Source organism: Plecotus auritus (genome assembly GCF_963455305.1).
Source record: "Plecotus auritus genome assembly, chromosome: 1".
Taxonomy (NCBI): domain Eukaryota; kingdom Metazoa; phylum Chordata; class Mammalia; order Chiroptera; family Vespertilionidae; genus Plecotus; species Plecotus auritus.
The window spans coordinates 49,790,236-49,809,226 of record NC_137770.1 but is presented as its reverse complement, the minus strand read 5'-3'; the positions used below and the strand labels follow the sequence as shown (position 1 = coordinate 49,809,226).

General features: G+C 37.6%; 1 protein-coding gene across 6 annotated transcripts in view; it reads right to left on the bottom strand.

Annotated features, from left to right (window-relative positions):
* The window catches only part of DENND4A (DENN domain containing 4A), a 129,907-nt gene that overhangs the window by 87,826 nt on the left and 23,090 nt on the right, over window positions 1–18,991 (bottom strand). For all 6 annotated transcript variants that reach the window (XM_080687107.1, XM_080687109.1, XM_080687108.1 and 3 more), the window contains exons 2-3: window positions 4,796–4,873; window positions 2,605–2,732 (exon numbers count right to left, since the gene is read on the bottom strand). The gene's annotated coding sequence lies outside the window, so the exon portion shown is untranslated. The remainder of the gene's footprint in view (window positions 1–2,604; window positions 2,733–4,795; window positions 4,874–18,991) is intronic.

The window sequence follows — 18,991 nt, the reverse complement described above, 5'->3', positions numbered from 1 at the left end:
TATATGAAATGCTGAAAGGTATTCTTAAAGAAGAGGAAGAAGAAAAAAGTAAAGATAAAAATTATGAACAACAAATACATATCTATCAACAAGTGAACCTAAAAATCAAGTGAATTAAAAACCTGAGGAACAGAATAATCTGGTGAATATAATAGAATCAGGGGCATAGAAAGGGAGTGGACTGATAATTCTCAGGGGGAAAGGGGTATGGGGGGCTCATGAAGAGACTGGACAAAAATCATACACCTATGGATGAGGACAGTGGGGGGGAGGTAAGGGCAGAAGGTGGGGTGGGAACCGGGTGGAGGGGAGCTATGGGGGGAAAAAGGAGAAACAATTGTAATAATCTGAATAAAGATTTATTAAATAAATAAATAAATAAAATAAAATGTGTTAAAAGTAACAGTGAATTAATAACAAAAAAAAAGATGTTAATTTAATTATAAGTAAATCTTGTTTAAAAGCATTCAAAATTAACAGGGTGTTAATTTTCACATATGACTTAAGGACCTGAAATTTGGTCCATTAAATCCAAGTCCGTTAAAGCAAAGTCTACAAAATCATAGGTTTACTGTACTGAAGTTGAATGGCTAGGTCAAAAGTTCCATAACCAGCCTCTCTATAAGTGCTTATGTGGTTTTATGTGTCCACGAATTTTAAATGATAAGCTTTTGATAGACACTATTCTTTTTTTTTTTTTTTAAATATATTTTATTGATATTTCACAGAGAGGAAGGGAGAGGGATAGAGAGCCAGAAACATCGATGAGAGAGAAACATCGATCAGCTGCCTCCTGCACACCTCCCACTGAGGATGTGCCCGCAACCAAGGTACATGCCCTTGACCGGAATCGAACCCGGGACCTTTCAGTCCGCAGGCCGACGCTCCATCCACTGAGCCAAACCGGTTTCGGCGATAGACACTATTCTTAAAAATTACTTTGGTGGAGCACTTTGCTCTCTTCATAATGAAGAGATTCAAATATTTTCCTTTTTTCCAACTTCATGTTATTTAAACTAAAGTATATAGTCACTATTGCATATAATAGTTTTATGTCTTGCTATGCTGAAAGAAGGGAAAGAGAATGGAAATAGTACTATCATGGAAACATATTTACATACATATTTAATAAGGTCTTTTGAAAGCTACTATTTCAGCCACTAAAATAAATAGCTATTGTACTAATAAGCAGATATTTGGGAGACATTTGTATAAAAAATTTATTTTTGTTAGATCTTCCTGCTCACAAATTTTAGTAACTTGTTCTCATTCATAATTGAATACAGTAAATAACTACTAAAAAGGAACAAGTTATTGTTCTTCATTAAGACATAAGAATAATTAATTTTAGCCGAAACCGGTTTGGCTCAGTGGATAGAGCGTCGGCCTGCGGACTGAAGGGTCCCAGGTTCGATTCCGGTCAAGGGCACGTACCTTGGTTGCGGGCACAACCCCAGTAGGAGGTGTGCAGGAGGCAGCTGATCGATGTTTCTCTCTCATCGATGTTTCTAACTCTCTATCCCTCTCCCTTCCTCTCTGTAAAAAATCAATCAATAAAATATATTTTAAAAAAAAGAATAATTAATTTTAAAGTGGTGATAAAATTTTCACACATTTATTAACAAAAAAGTAAATTTTATATCACTCCAGTTCTCTTGCCTTCTTGTTAGTGTTATTCATTTGGGGGTGGAGAGTGGTTAGAAAGGCCTGCAAAATATTTTAAGGCACAATTGACAAAGTATGTAATGTCAAGAACATAACTGGAGAATTTCCAGGTGACTTCTTAAAAGACCTAAATGCTTTTTAATTCATTCAGGAAGTCTACAATACTGAAAATGCAACTCTACTTTTTATTTTAAATCAACTCTTTTTAGAGTAAATTTGAGATTTAGAAGCGAGGTGGAAGACATTGTTAAAAATTACAAGTTAAAGAAAATACTAAAAATATTTAATACAGAAATGAATATTATTATTTCCTAGTAATTTTATTAAAGCATGTGAAATTTATGATCTTTATGGAAAATACTAAATAGATATGACTAAATGCTGGCAAAATGAGAAAATGGTGGCAAAAGTTACCAGAAATGACTTGGAAAGAGCATTTGAGGAAAGCATTCCTAGTCACACACACAACTTGGTTGGACTTTTAGTTCAATACATCAGAGCAAAAACTGTTAAACATTTAGAAGATAATTTTGTTTCTTTCATTCTTTTTTTTTTTTAAGGTAAATTTCTTTAAGTTCATTTTGGAAACTGGGAGCCACATAAAACAAACATTTAATCCAACAGTTCACTAAGTATTCACAATAATATAAAACCCTGAAACAACTTTACTAAAGCTGAAGTAATAATATGTAATATCACATTATTAACCAATTATTGTTTTTAATTCTTCTTTGTTCAACATGATACAGATAACTTAAAGAATTAGCTTATAAAAATGTTTATAGGCATCTTCTTAAAATTTCAGACACCTGCTTAGCTAGTATTTCACTTAAAATTAAATCTATTTTCTTTGATAATAGCAAACAAGAAGGATGTCCTCTCTATTCCTTAAAGGTTCATCAGAATTAAATTAAGAAATCATTATAAGAAAGCTCTTACCTATTCAGAAACTATTGAAGACTTGTTTTCCTCCTTTCAATCTCTGCTCAATCAATTCAAATCCTTTTTTATTTTTTATATAGTTCCATTAGGTCAGAATAGTTAAGCATTTGCTACTTAGACTAATCCTAAGAATAAAAAAAGGCAAGAGTGGAAATCAAAGGTAACCTTTTAAAGATTTTTGAAAAACAAAAAGTCTGTACATAAAAGTTTTACCAAATTATAAACTCTTATTGAAATGGCAAAGTGAGCAAATATATCTAATATAGAGTCACAAATGCAAGATACATATAAATTGGTCTCTAACTCAATGGACCAATTCAACTACTTCTTAACTCCATTTCACTTATATAAGCTAGAATAAATTTTTTAAACATAATTCCACAGGTAATAACCTAATTCAGCTCATCTTTCCTTACATTATTAAAATTAAACTAGACACCACCAATCTCATCTTTTTTAAACTTCATCTCTCATTTTTCTTCCAACCAAGGCAATCTATCTACTGTCCTTCAAAAGTAGTTTTGCTCTTTTCCTCTTTGACAACCCACTACAGTATTTCCTCTTTCCAGTCAATATATGTTCATGATATTTTTCAAAGATTTTAAATTTATGTGGATTTTCATTTAAACTTTATGAATTGTACAAAAGAGCAGAAAAATTAAATAATCCCATATACAATAATAAATATGGCTTATAGATGACAATGTTTCCTACTTTCTTTTGAGAACAGAAAATATCCCTCTTATCATGCACAGTTATAATATAGAATACAAATAGTTATATATTTTATTCATTTAATAAGCATCTCCTAAACTGCTATAATATTTATAATTATACTAAATGACTACATAATACTCCATCAAATAGAAATAGTATCCACTGTAACCAACACCCTATTTTTCCATTCCCAGCTAGTCCCAAAGTATGGTAGATAGGTATTTAAAAATATTTATTAAATGAATGAACAGTTCACTTTGTAATCCTTCTAAAGCATATTATACTTAAACATAATGTCTTTTTCTATAATTCAGAATCAATATTCTGAATTTCAATTGCCTTAAATATTATAGTTGTTGTTAAATGTAGGATAGATATAGATAAACTAGATGATCTGAGTCAAGTAACCAAAAACCAAAACCATCAGGACCTTAGGCAAAATTAGAAATTTATTCAAGAATTAATTGATTCATCCAATAATTTTTTCATAAATACTTACTAAGATTTAACACTATTCTAGGAGCCAGTGATGATACTGATTAAAGCAATAGCCTCTGCCTTCAAGGCCTTTCTTATTTAGTTCTACTTTTCCACATCTCTTTCTATACTTTTATTTACTTCCAGCTATCTTTTCTCCTATCCCCCTTCCAGATTTCAAGTGTGTCCCTCCACTATGCCCAAAGTTTCTCTACCATTTTCTCCCCAAAATCCCTTATGCACAAACATGATGATCCTTATTTTATTGTCCCTTCTCCCCATCTCCTTGAAAACTGGCACTCCTTCAGCATCAGCATTCTCTGGAAATTTTGAAAGGAAAAAAACCTTATTTGTTTTGAAAAGGTTAAACCCACACAAGGCAAACTTGACTTTTTAAAAGTAAATTTTATTAATCCAAATTGTTGGACTATATGGAGCAAACTTCTTGAGCAAGGGAGGCTTACTTGTCTCCTAGATCTACTTTGGAAGCACCTCCCCTTTCAATACCAATTCCCAAGCAAAAGCCAACAACAAAAATCAAAACATAACTGTAATTTGACAGCACCCTTATGAAAGATTAGCAACCCCTAATTTATTGGAAAAAAAAGGTTAAGATAGGAATAATAGACATTTAGAGGGAAAGGAAATGTATTATTAGTCATAGTAGCCTTCATTTCATAGCCAAAGAAACTGAAGCACAAAAGGTGGTTTACTTAAGGATACCTATCTAGCAAGTAGCAACCTGGACAAGAACTCAAGTCCCTTAAACCAGTGTTCTTTACATTTGAGGTTGCTATCTCTAATAAATGGTCATTCATACTGATCAAGGGCACATATTTCAATAAGTTCTCTTGTGTCACTTGTTACTCATAATCATTATGTGGTGAATATGTGCCAAAATCTGGTTAAGAAATATGGTAAATTAAACTTTCAGTGTTTAATACAGAAAACAGCTAATAGAAATAAATCAAAATAAAAAACAAAAACTACTTACTCATTACGAAGGTCTTTCTCTGAAAATGATGCCAGGTCTCAATTTGTGAATTTTGCAAGCCTCAGAGTTTGAGAAATACTGTATTGAAAGGAACAAGAATTGGGCTTAAATTAATTCCAATCAAATATTACCCCTACAGTGTCTTAAAGTTCTGTTAACAATGATAATTTTCAAACAAAATGCTTGCATATATTGTTTTCATATGGTTAAGAGCCAATAAGTAATTTTCAAACACTAGCTCTTTCAGAAAACACATTTCAGCCAAGAATAGACACACACACACACAGAGCAGATAATGGGGACAAAAACAGAAAATAAAAGAAATATGACATAATGAGTAAATACACAGAAGCAATGTGAATGAGAAAGAAAAAACATATCACTTCTGGGGCATTAGATATAGCATCTCATTCCTACAGGAAAAATATACACATTTAAGAAAATTAAATATAAACTCAAATAACTTCCATATACAAAAGAAGTCAACACCCTAAGTATTTTCCCTTTATTACAAACTAGAGGCCTGGTGCACAAAATTCGTGTATGGGCGGGGGAATGTCCCTCAGCCCAGCCTGCACCCCCTCCAATCTGGGACCCCTTGAGGGAAGTCCGAGTGCCCGTTTAGGCTCGATCCTGGTGGGATCAGGCCTAAACGGGCACTCGGACATCCCTCTCACAATCCAGGACTGCTGGCTCTCAACTGCTCATCTGCCTGCCTTCCTGATTGCCCCTAACCACTTCTGCCTGCCAGCCTGATCACCCACTAACCACTGCCCTGCCAGCCTGATTAATGCCTAACTGCTCCCCTGCCAGCCTGTTTGCCCCTAACTGCCCTCCCCTGCAGGCCTGGTCACCCCTAACTGCCCTCCCCTGCAGGCCTGGTCACCCCTAACTGCCCTCCCCTGCAGGCCTGGTTCCCCCCAACTGCTCTCCCCTGCAGGCCTGGGTCCCCCCCAACTGCCTTTCCCTGCAGGCCCGGTCACCCCCAACTTCCCTCCTCTGCCAGTCTGGTCACCCCTAACTGCCCTCCCCTGCAGGCTTGATTGCCCCCAACTGCCCTCCCTTGCAGGCCTGGTCCCTCCCAACTGTCCTCCCCTGCTGGCCTGATCACCCACAACTGCCCTCTCTTGCAGGCCTGGTCCCTCCCAACTACCCTCCCCTGCTGGCCATCTTGTGGTGGCCACCTTGTGTCCACATGGGGGCAGCCATCTTTGACCACATGGGGGCAGCCATCTTGTGTGTTGGAGTGATGGTCAATCTGCATATTACTCTTTTATTAGATAGGATTCTTTAAATATTTATACTAAAATCAAATCAGTTATATCAAATTCTTAACATGGTTGAGATCTCATCAAGGAACCCAGGACTTCTATCCAAGATAATAAATGATATTGTATTATGGGATTCAATATGTCATTATCACATTTTCTTCAAAGTTGAGTAATTTAGTAAGTTGTAGTTATGAGTAATCGTAAATACCAAATGGAAAGATGATGCCACTGACAAAGTCTTAGAGTGTAACCATTCCAACTGCATTGTACAAATCATTGTGGGTTAGCTTCATAATGCTGAAGACTTGCACAGGCAGGAGTTTTAGTAAGAGTCAAAAGCTTTTGCAGGAAAGCAAGTTGAAATGCAGTAATAACAATTACATCAAGAGGAAGAAACCACAGCTCTAACCAATGTGGATTATCTACTAACGAGGCTCGGTGCACAAAATTCATGCATGGGTAGGATCACTAGGCCTGGCCGGAGATCAGAGCCGATCAGGGCCTCCCTTCCCCGGCTACTGGCCAGGGCCTTCCTTCGTTCTGTGCCGCCCCCTGGTGGTCAGTGCACATCATAGCGAGCAGTTGAACCCCTGGTCTCCCAGTCGAACTCCCGAGGGGACAATTTGCATATTAGGCTTTTATATATATAGATGACAAGGAAACAGCAGCAGCAACAGATACCAGATTTACCTAACTTGGTTTGTCTTTGAAAAGTAGGAGAGAAGGGTGGAAAGGGCCAAAATTATTTGAGTCAAGATTTGATAAAATGTCTTGGAGGGGAATGGGTGAAAAGAATGAATGAGAAATAAAGTTAAATACAATCTTATTACATTTTGTACTGCTAAAATTGGTCAGAATGGATATATGTTTTAAAAACTAGCCCTAGCCGTTTTGACTCAGTGAATAAAGTGTCGGCCTACGGACTAAAATGTCCCAGGTTCAGTTCCAGTCAAAGGCATGGTACCTTGGTTGCAGGCTCCTCCCCACATGGGGCCCTGGTCAGGGCTCCTGCAGGAGGTAACCAATCAATGTGTTTCTCTCACACTGATGTTTCTTTCTGTCTTTCCCTCTCTCTTCCATTCTCTCTAAAAATCAATGGAAAAAATATCCTCAAGTGAGGATTAACAAAACAAAACAAACAAACAAAAACTAGGACATCATTCTACCTCAGATTCACTGAAAAATTCCTGTCAATAAATATGGAGTGACATATATATTAGTGACCTGCTGAAACATTTCTTAAATTCAACATCAGATAAACACAAAAATTTCCCAGCTGAAATAATCTATGTATATAAAAATACTTTAACTTTTGAAAATTATAGCTTCTGGTTTATTCATAGACTATCAGGCTTATTTAGCTGCAATTATGAATTATGAGTATGCTACAATAAATTCCAAATACATTTTCTGCTACATGATTTTCTTAATATAATAAGAACATTTCTTACCGTAAATGATCCACTAAACTTAATATTTTTAATAAAAAAACAAATAGGATTTTCTTCAATGTTGATAATTTTAGATTTACAGTAGAGTTTACAATATCAAATATTTCACCTTTGATGAAATAAACTTCCAAAACCTTTACTTTGATTTCATAAATTATAAGAAAAAACTGACCCATTATTAGAATTAATAGATTTCCTATTACAAAAATGAGACATATAAAACCAGCATCACTTAAGTGCAAAGTTCTGCTAATTAAGACAACACATCACAACTATTGCTCTACTTTCCACACATACATAAGAAAACTTGGGGAAAAAAAATGGGTAAAATCTATTTAGTAGATCATCCTTTGATGTAAATGGAATGTAATGTATCAGTGTACTTCCTAAAGCTACATATGTTAAATTATCTTTCAGCACAGACTCCTTTAAATTGCTTTTTAAACATATATTAGTTTCTGGTATACAACATAGTGATTTGATATTTGTACATATTGTGAAATGATCACCAGAATAAGTATAGTTAACATTCGTCACCATAATTATGAAATTAAAAAATTTTTTGTGTGATGTTAATTTTTTAGATCAACTCTCTTAGTTACTGTCATTTATGCAATACAGTATTGTCAACTATAGTCACCATGCTGTACATTACATTCTCATGACTTATTTCATAACTGGAAGTTTGTACCTTTGATTCCCTTCACCCATTTTTCTCCCACTCCTTATCCCCTACTAGCAACCACCAATCTGATTTGCATCCACGAACTTGTTTTTTTTTACATTCCACATATAAATTATATCATACGGTATTTCACTGAGCCACGCCAGCTGGGCTTTTTAAAAATATATACATATTTTTATTGATTTCAGAGAGGAAGGAAGATGGAGATAAGACAGAAACATTGATGATGAGAATCATTGATTTCTCTGACTTATTTCACTTAGCATAATGTCCTCAAGTTCTATCCATGTTGTTGCAAAATGCAAGATTTCACCTTTTTTATAGCTGAATATTGCACATATAAACATATAAAGAAAATGTGATATATATATATACACATATACATCTATCTATCTATCTATCTATCTATCTATATATGTTTACACACACACACACACACACACACACACACACACAGGGTGTCCCCCAAAAATGTATACACACACTTTGATAATTATAAAGGCAGTGTTTATTGAAATACATTTCATTTTCAAAATTGAGCTATCAGCTGTTAAAGTGTGTATACATTTTTTTGGGACAAAATATAAAGTATACACACATTTTCTTTATCCATTCATCCATCAATAGATACATTGTTTTTATATCTTGGCTAATGTAAATAATGCTGCAAATGAACTTGAGAGTGCAAATATCTTTTCGAATTAGTGTTTTCATTTCCTTTGGACAAATACTCAGAAGTGGAATTGTTGGATCATACAGTAGTCTCCATACTGTTTTCCATAGTGCTACACCAATTTACTAGTACATTCCCATCAACAGTGCACAAGGGTTCGCTTTTTTCCATATCCTTGCCAACACTTGTTATTTCTTGTCTTTTTGATGAGAGCCATTCTAATAGGTGTGAGGTGATACCTCATTGTGGTTTTGATTTGCATTTCTCTGATGATTAGTGATGTTGAGCACCTTTTCAGATACCTATTGTCCATCTGTATTCTTCTTTAAAAGAATGTCTATTCAGGTCCTCTGTCCATTTTAACTCTGCGATTTTTTGCTATTGAGTTGTATGAATACACTTTTTGCATATTAACCCCTTGAGAGTTATATAATTTGCAAATATTTTCTCCAATTCAGTATGGTACCTTTTCATTTTGTTGATAGTTTCTTTTGCGGTACAGAAGCTTTTTACTCTGATGCAGTCCCACTTATTTATTTTTGCTTTGTTGCCTTTGTTTTGGTGTAAAACTCCAAAAAAACTCTGCTAAGACATCCTGTCAAGTAACTTATTACTGCCTATGTTTTCTTCCAGAAAATTTATGGTTTCAGATATTACATTCAAGTCTTTAATCCACTGAGTTAATTTCTGTGTATGATGTAAGATAGTGCTCCAATTTCACTCTTTTGTATGTGGCTGGCCAGTGTGCCCAACACCATTTATTGAAGAGGCCATTCTTTCCCTACTGTATATTCTTGTCCTCTTTTTCATAAATTAATTGACCATATATGCATAAGTTTATTTCTGGGCTCTCTATTCTGTTCCATTGATCGTTGCATCTGTGTGTGTGTGTGTGTGTGTGTGTGTGTGTGTGTGTGTGTGTGTGTTTAAAATATCAATAGCATATTGTTTTGTTTACTCTAGCTTTGTAATACAGTTTGAAACCAGGGTGTGAAATGCCTCCAGCTTTGTTATTCTTTCTCAAGATTGTTTTGGCTGTTTGTGATCTTTGGTGGTGCCATAGAAATTTTAGAATTGTTACATTTCTGTGTAAAATGTCACCGGAATTTTGACCGGGATTGCAGTGAGTCTATATATGGCTTTGGATAGTATGGTCGTTTTAAGAATATTGATTTTTTCCAACCCATAAGCATAGAATATTTTTCCACTTATTTGTGTCTTCTTCGATTTCTTTCATCCATGTCTTACAGTTTTCAGTGTACAGGTCTTTTACCTCATTTGTTAAATTTATTTTTAAGTATTTTATTCTTTTCGATGCAATTGTAAATTAGATGGTTTTCTTAATTTCTCTTTCAGAGAGTTTCTTACTAGTATACAGGAACACAATAGATCTCTGTATATTGATTTTGTACCCTACAAATTTACTAAATTTATATTCACAGTAATATGTCAATGTATTTCCTGTAGCTACATATGTTAAACTAGTGGCCCGGTGCACGAAATTCGTGCACAATAAAAGGGGATTAATTAGAGGAAATAATTTAATATTGCTATTTGCCCTTCCTCTATAATAGAAGTGTCAGAGATGAAACAAAATTAGTAAAATGTATATGAAAACCTTCCTCCTGTCAGAGTCTGGGGCGCACCACAGGACCCAGAGTCAAGTCCCCGCCCACCCACGTGCACCTCAAAATCGCATGAGACCCAGACCTGGCCGGCCCCCGTCCCCATTGGGCTAGATCCAGACCTGGCCAGTTCCACCCTTGTCAAGCCCCACAGGGCAGGGGATGTAGCCTCAGGTCCCCTGGCCCGGTGCCAGGATGGGGGGGCGTGGCCTGAGGTCCCCCAGACAGACTGGGGCGGGGGGCGTGCCTTGAGATCCCCTGTCAAGCCCCACCAGGTAGGGGACATGGCCTGAGATCCCCTGTCAAGCCCCACTGGGTTGGGGGCATGGCCTGAGGTCCCCCGTCAAGCCCCACCAGGCGGGGGGGTGGGTACGCGCAGTCTCAGGTCCCCCGGCCCGGCACCAGGAGGGGGGAACAGCCTCAGGTCCCCTGTCAAGCCCCATTGGCAGGGGGGGTGCAGCCTCAGGTCCCCGCCTGGGCGGGGGGTGCGGCCTAAGTTCCCCTGACCCAGCACTGGGGGTGCACCTTGAGGTCCCCTGTCAAGCCCCGCCAGGCAGGGGGGCGCAGCCTCAGGTCCCCTGGCTTGGTGCCGGAGTGGGGGGCACGGCCTGAAGTCCCCTGTCAAGCCCTACCTGGTGGGGGCGTGGCCTGAGGTCCCCCGGCCTGGTGCTGGGACTGGGGGAGCAGCCTGAGGTCCCCTAGCTCAGCACCAGGACAGGAAGTGCACCTTGAGGTCCCCTGTCAAGCCCCACGGGGGCTGGGGAGGGCGTAGCCTCAGGTCCCTGCTGATTGCTTGTTAAGGCTCCTTATGGGAACTTGGCCTCAGCTGTGGGTGCAGCCATCTTTGTGATGGAGTGATGGTTAATTAGCATATTCCCTCTTTATTAGATAGGATTATATTTCAGTAAGTTTCCTTTAAATAGCTATTATTTTTAATTGAACCTTTTTAATTTTGAGATAATTATAGATTCACATTCAGTTGAAAGAAATAATAGAGATCTGATATACCTTTTATCCAGTTTCTCTCAGTGGTAGCATCTCATAAAACTGTAGTACTATTTCACAGTGGGATATTATATTCATGCAATTTACCTATCTTATTTTGATTTCACCAGTTTTACTTGCATTTGTGTGTTTGTATATTTAGTTCTCTATAATTTTATTACATGAGCAGCTTCATGTATGCATTACCAAAGTAGATATACAAAACAGTTCCATCACAAGGATCCCTAGTGTTGACATTTTATAAGTCTTGTCCCCTTACCAACACTGTCCCTAATCCCTGTGGAGTGGTATGTATGTATGTATGTATGTATGTACGTTTTTTTTTTAACTAGAGAACACATATAGCCTACAAAGTAAAAGATGTCTCCAAAAGCAATGCACCCTTACAAAATAGGTACAGAAACCAAAGAAAAAAGTATATGTGGTGAGGAAAGACTTGTTAGTCACGTTTACTCAGACATCTGGAATATCATATTTGAACATGATTATACAAACATATAAACGCACAGACATATGTATACACATAAAAGATAAGAAGGACAGAGAATGATCATCTACTAAATCACAATGAAGATCAATCTCCTTAGTTCTGAAATAAACTTTTCTATTATGGTCAAATTTTAGACTAGATCAAGTGAACAACATAAAATAATGCTACAGAACAACTACAATGGGGATTCCTATATGCATAAGAACATAAAAAGTAGTCTTTTACCGAGTTCAGGAGTAACCCTGCTCCTGATGGAGAAGTTAGGTTGGAACTACAGTAGCTGGTTTTCCCTTGAAAATATGGATCTAAACAGGAACAAACTGGAAATAACACACAGCGTTAACATACAGATAGATACCTCTTGTCTCTCCAGGCTGACTATAAACAATGGAAAGGCAGGAACTCTTATATTTTGTTTCTTTTGATTCGGTCACATAAATTATAGCAGTTAAAAACACATGGTAGGTGTGTAAATATTTATTAAACAAATAAGGCCAGCACAGTAGGAAAAAATGGGAAAGTTAAAACACCACAGAATCATAGGATTTTAGAGCTAGAAGGGTACATGGAGATTTAGTTTCAATTTTTTTTATAATGGAAGAAATTGAGGTATATAAGTTAAACATCTTGCCTAAGATGAAATACATTAATTTTTAATTTAACTCTCATTTGATTTGGAGTTCTACTATGTAATACTTCAATTCAAGGATGGAAGAGAAGAGCCTGGCTGGGATTGCTCAATGATTGAGTGTCGACCAGGAATCTAGAGGGCACAGATTTGATTCCCAGTAAGAGCACATGCCCAGGTTGCGGGCACAGTCCCCAGTAAGGGGCATGCAGGAGGCAGCTAATTGGTGTTTCTCTCTCATCGATATTGATGTTTCTACACTTGATCTTAGCCAAAAGGCCAAGAAGCAATCTCATCTCCCTTCCCATCTCTCTAGAATCAATAAAAACATATTTTTTTAAAAAAAAGAATGGAAAAGAAGAAAGCAATTTCCTGGGGAGACCTTTGTGTTAGTTAACATGGACTTTGATGGACAAATATTAACAGGTAAGTGAGAGAAGTTAAATTGGTTGAAGAAAGTGGGGCAATTAACAGGTAAGAAAAAGAATGGTTGACCAAAAATAAGACAAAAGAGTAAAGTAGAAAAGGAAGAAAGTTGAACAAAGAGATATAGTAAGAAAAGGAATATAAAAGATGGGGGTGGAGGTTTAATATAAAAGTGAAAAATAGTGCAGAAATGGGAAAAGTGAGAAATGATTAAATGGAAATGAGGAAATGATACCTGGATAATTTTTAATGCTATTTACTACGTTATTTTAAAATAAAGAAACGATGATATTTACCATTTCTACAGTCTAATCAGATTCACTATAAATTAATAATAACAACAAATATCAATTACCAATCTTGTACTGAAAATCTTTTCATATTCAGCACTGCATATGAAATGCAAATATATGTGTTTACCAGTCTAGAGTGAAAGGGAAGTCTGGTTTTAAATGTCTCTTTCACCATCTTTTTTTTTTTTTTTTTTTTACTTAATTTCCCATATGCATACCACTCCCATATCACCAAGTTCTTACTTCCTCTTTGACTTATCATAAACATTTGTTAGCTGGTATCTAAAATGAATTGTTGCCTCCACTGGAATCTTCCCAAAAGTTTCTCTCAAACACACAATATTTGGTTTTTCTTCAGTATTTCACAGTCACACATACACAAGGAACTTAAATAATATTCACTGGGGTGATTAAAAAACATTTACATAAGATAAGTAATCTAAAATTCAGTTATACTAATATGTAATAAAAATGAGAGCCACTGACTAAAAATATCACCTTTCTTGAAAAGTAGATATACAAGATTTACAGTGTAGTGCTGTTATTTGGTTAATGCTTAACATTTTAATTTCTTAATCTCATCACCTATTTATAAAGGTACTTTAAGCCTTTTAAAAAATCCCTTTTCACTTTTGCCCATGAACTGTAACATATAACAAATTTACTTGCTAATAAGCAACTGAAAAGGACTTTGAGAATTAATAATTGAAAACAAATTTGAAAGTTATTGTCCCAGTTAATAATTACTGATAAAATTATTTTACTTGTAGGACTTACTAGATGAACAAAGACTATAAACACAAGAAATCCAAATATTAACATGCTTGGAAGAATTGTTAACCTTGCAAATAATTTTTAAAAATAAACTTTGAGCCCAGCTGATGTGGCTTATTTGGTTGAGCATCATCCCATGCACCAGAGGGTTGTGGACTCAATCCCGGGGAGGGGGAGGGGCGTATGGGAGGCAACCGATTAATGTTTCTTGCATGGATCTTTCTCTCTCCCTTCCTCTCTCTCTAAAAATCGATAAAGACACATCTTAAAAAATATTTGGTTCAATCTCATCATTTTGTTGCTGAGTAAATTCAAGTGTGGAAAGGCAAATTTGACTTGCCCAAAATAGCACAGTTCATCTGTAGAAGAGCAGGGCCTAAAACTCCTTATTCCAGATTTCTTGCTAATATACCAGTAGACTATTCCACAGAAGACTAAAACAATGACCCAGAATTGACAAGGATTAGATCAGCTTAGTGAAGCTAGATGACACATTGCTCTTTCTAAACCTTCTGATGGCCAGGACCAGTCCTAGACAATGCATAACTTCTATTCTTTAAACTCCCTTATCCTACTTTTAGCATTCAAACCAACCTCCAGGATCTTCCCTTTCTTCATAGTCCCAAGAAAACATATTAATCCCACTAACTACTGCTCACTTTTGAATTTATATCACCAACCATGACTCTCTATTGAAATTCAAAAGGCCTACCTGATAACGCTATCTGTATATCTAATAGCCAAAACAGAACTATTTCTTTGGCATATCTCCATCTTTAGACCTAAACCCACTTCTCTGCCACACACACACTTGAACTCTAAAAATTCACCAGGAAGGGCATAAATCTGAATCTGGGATTTCTGCCTATATTATCAATCAAGATAGTTGATATTGTCAAGGGAATATGGGCTCCAAGAAAGAAAAAATAAACACTGCAGAAGTACAAAGGAGAGGTAGGAGAAAAAACCCAAAAAACAGTCCAAGAACAGAACAACTATCCCAGAGCAAACAGAACACATTTCTTACATAAGCATAACAAACATCCTCAGAGAACTAAGTAGAACACTAGAAAAATAATAAGAAATCATGAAGAACCAACTAGAGATAATGGATGTTAAAAATAACTGAAAATTTTTAAATCAGACAGGTTAAATAACAAAATGAATGCCATTAAAAATAAAATCAATGAGCAGATGATCAGAATGTGGTGTTAAGAAGGCATAAAGATGCATAAGCCTAACCAACGGACACAGACACCAGGGGGTGAGGGCATGAGTCGGGGGAATGAGAGGGCAATGGGGGGGGCGGGGGAATAAGGACACATATGTAATACCTTAATCAATAAAGAAAAAAATTAAAAAAGAAGGCATAAAGAAGCTGAAAATACACTAACTTACACCATACACAAGAATAAACTCAAAATGGATAAAAGACTTAAATGTAAGACATGAAACCATAAAAGTCCTAGAAGAAACCACAAGCACCAAAATCTCAGACCTCTCTCGTAGCAATATGTTTACTGATACATCTCCTAGGACAATGGAAATTAAGGAGAAAATAAACAAATGGGACTACATGAAAATAAAAAGCTTCTGCACGGCAAAAGAAACCATTAACAAAATAACAAGAGACCCCACTACATGGAAGAACATATTTGCCAACAATACATTTGATAAGGGGTTAATCTCCAAAATATATAGGTAACTCATACAACTTAACAAAAGGAAGACAAACAATCCAATTAAAAAATGGCCAAAGGATCTAAATAGACACTTCTCCAAAGTGGACATACAGAAAGCCAAGACACAGATGGAAAAATGCTCAAAGTCACTAATCATCAGAGAGATACAAATCAAAACGACAATAAGATATCACCTCACACCTGTCAGAATGGCTATCATCAACAAATCAAACAACGACAAGTATTGGCGAGGTTGTGGAGAAAAGGGAACCCTAGTACACTGCTGGTGGGAATGCAGACTGGTGCAGCTACTATGGAAAACAGTATGGAGTTTCTTCAAAAAATTAAAAATGGAACTCCCATTTGACCCAGTCATCCCACTTCTAGGAATATATCCTAAGAAATCTGAAACACTCATCAAAAAGAATATATGCACCCCTATGTTCATAGCAGCATAATTTATAATAGCTAAGACTTGGAAACAGCCAAGTGCCCATCAGCAGATGAGTGGATAAAAAAAACTATGGTACATTTACACCATGGAATACTACACGGCAATAAAAAAGAAAGAACTCTTACCATTTGCAACAGCATGGATGGACCTGGAGAGCATTATGCTGAGCAAAATAAGCCAGTCAGAGAAAGACAAGTATCATATGATCTCACTCATATATGGAATCTAATGAACCAAATAAACTGATGATCAAAAATAGAACCAGAGTCATAAAAGTATGAACAGACTGTTGAACCTCAGACGGAAGGCAGGGGAGGGTGAGATCAACCAATGAACTTATATGCATAACCTGTGGACACAAACAATGGGGTAATGAGGGCCTGGTGGGTGAGGGAGGATGGGAGCGGGCTGGAAGAGGTTAACTGGGGGGAAAAGGAGGACCTATGTAATACTTTCAACAATAAAAATTAAAAGAAAAAAAAAAAAGAAGCTGAAAATAGCCCAGCTGGTGTGGTTTAGTGGTTGAGCGTCAAGTATGAATAAGGAGGTAACAGTTCGATTCTCATTCAGGGCACATACTCAGGGTGTGGGCTCAATCTGCAGAGGGGGGAGTGCAGGAGGCACCAATCAATGATTCTCTCTCATTATTGATGTTTCTTTCACTCCCTCTCCCTTCCTCCCTGAAATCAATAAAAATATTTTTTAAAAAGAAGCTGAAAATATCTATATCTACACTAATAAAAAAGAAAGATGCAAATTGACCGTACCTTTGTGACGCCCACAAGCTAATCAGGAGTGATTATGCAAATTAACCCAACAAAGATGGAAGGTTAATTTGCATACACAGGTGTTCCACACTGCCCCAGCAGCTCTGGGCCTCTGGGCAGTGTGGGAAGGCGGAAAGGCTGCTCTGGGCCGGAGCGAAGGCAGAAAGGTAGCTCTGGCCGGAGCGAAGGTGGTGCCAGCAGCCACGGGAAGGAAGGCCCATTCTTGCACGAATCTTCATGCATTGGACCTCTAGTATATATATATATAAGCCTAAGCGACTGAACGACCAAATGACTAGTCAACCAGTCACTATGACGTGCACTGACCACCAGGGGGCAGACGCTCAACTCAGGAGCTGCCCCCTGGTGGTCAGTGCACTTCCACAGCAGGAGCGCCACTCAGTGAATTTATCGAGCAGCGAGCAGTGGCGGTGGCAGGTGCAGTGGGGCCAGGTTAAGTGGAGCAGTGCAGGCTCCTCCTCAGCTGCCTACTGCTTCACACACTACTACATCCCTCAGGGGATGTCAGACTGCCGGTTTCAGCCTGGCCTGTGGGGATCGGGGATCAGTCCGAAACCGGCAGTCCAACATACCCCGAGGGGTCCTGGATTGCCAGAGGGCGCAGGCCAGGCTGAGGGACCCCACTGGTGCACGAATCCGTGCACCGGGCTTCTAGTATATTATAAAAGTATTAAAATATGGAGGCTTAAGAGAGTGAGAAGGCAACCCACAGACTGGGAGGAAATATTTGGAAAATACATATCTGATATTGGACTGTTATCCAAAATAGTATATGATTCCAACTATATGGCATTCTGGAAAAGGCAAAACTATGGAGACAGTAAAAAGATTAAGGGTTGCCAGTGTTTAGGGAGGAGGGATAAATAGGATGAGCACAAAGCCATTTTTCGGGCAGTGAAACTACTCTGTATAATACTGTATTATGGTGGGTATATGTTGTTCCATATTTGTCAAAACACACAGAATGTACAACATAGAGTGAACTTCAATAGAAACTATGAACTTTGGTTGACAATGGTGTTTCAGTGTAGGTTCACTGACTGTAGCAAATGTAACACTCTGTTGTGGATGTTGATTGTGAGGGAAGCTGTGTCTGTGTGGGGGCAGCAATCTATATATATAAAAGGCTAAGCAACCATCTGACTGGCCGACCGGCTGGTAGGTATGACGCACACTGACCACCAGGGGGCAGACGCTCAACACAGGAGCCACCGAGCAACAGCAGCTTTGCAGAATGCCCTCTCGCACTCCAGGACCCCTCAGGGATGTCAAACTGCTGGTTTTGGCCTGATCCCTGCAGGCCAGGCTGAGGGACCCCACCTGCCAGAGGGACTCCGCTCACTCTGCACACGCCCTTTAAGACACAGCACAGCTCCAGGTGCAGCCAGCTCCAGGTGTGGCCAGCCAGGGAGGGACCGTGGAAGGTTGGCTCCAAGGCGTGTCCGGCCCATCTCACGCAGTCCCACCCTGCCGGCCACCTTCTAATTAATTTCCTTTCAATGTGCATGAATGCATGCACCAAGCCACTAATATATGATAACTCGCTGTATTTTCTGCTCAATTTTTCTGTGAATCCAAAACTGCTCTAGAAAACAAAGCATATTTAAAAGGAAAAATAATAAAAGAATTAGCTCTGAACCCTCCCCTAATATGGGGGGTAGGAAAATTAGAGTCAATATCTAAATAATAGAACTTTCAGAACGTAACAAAAAAAACAAATGGAGATGAGGAAATACTTCAGAAATAATCACCAAGAATTTCCAAGAATTAAAGATATGTCAGTTTGGTATAACAGGTAAGAAAAACTACCTAGACATCTCAAAGTGAAAAATTCTAAAAATTCCTAGATATAAAAAGTAGTTTACCCACTCAAAAAACAAAACCTTACTCTAGACTTCTAATCACTAACACTAGATGTAAGAAGATAATGGAGTAATATTTTTAAATATTG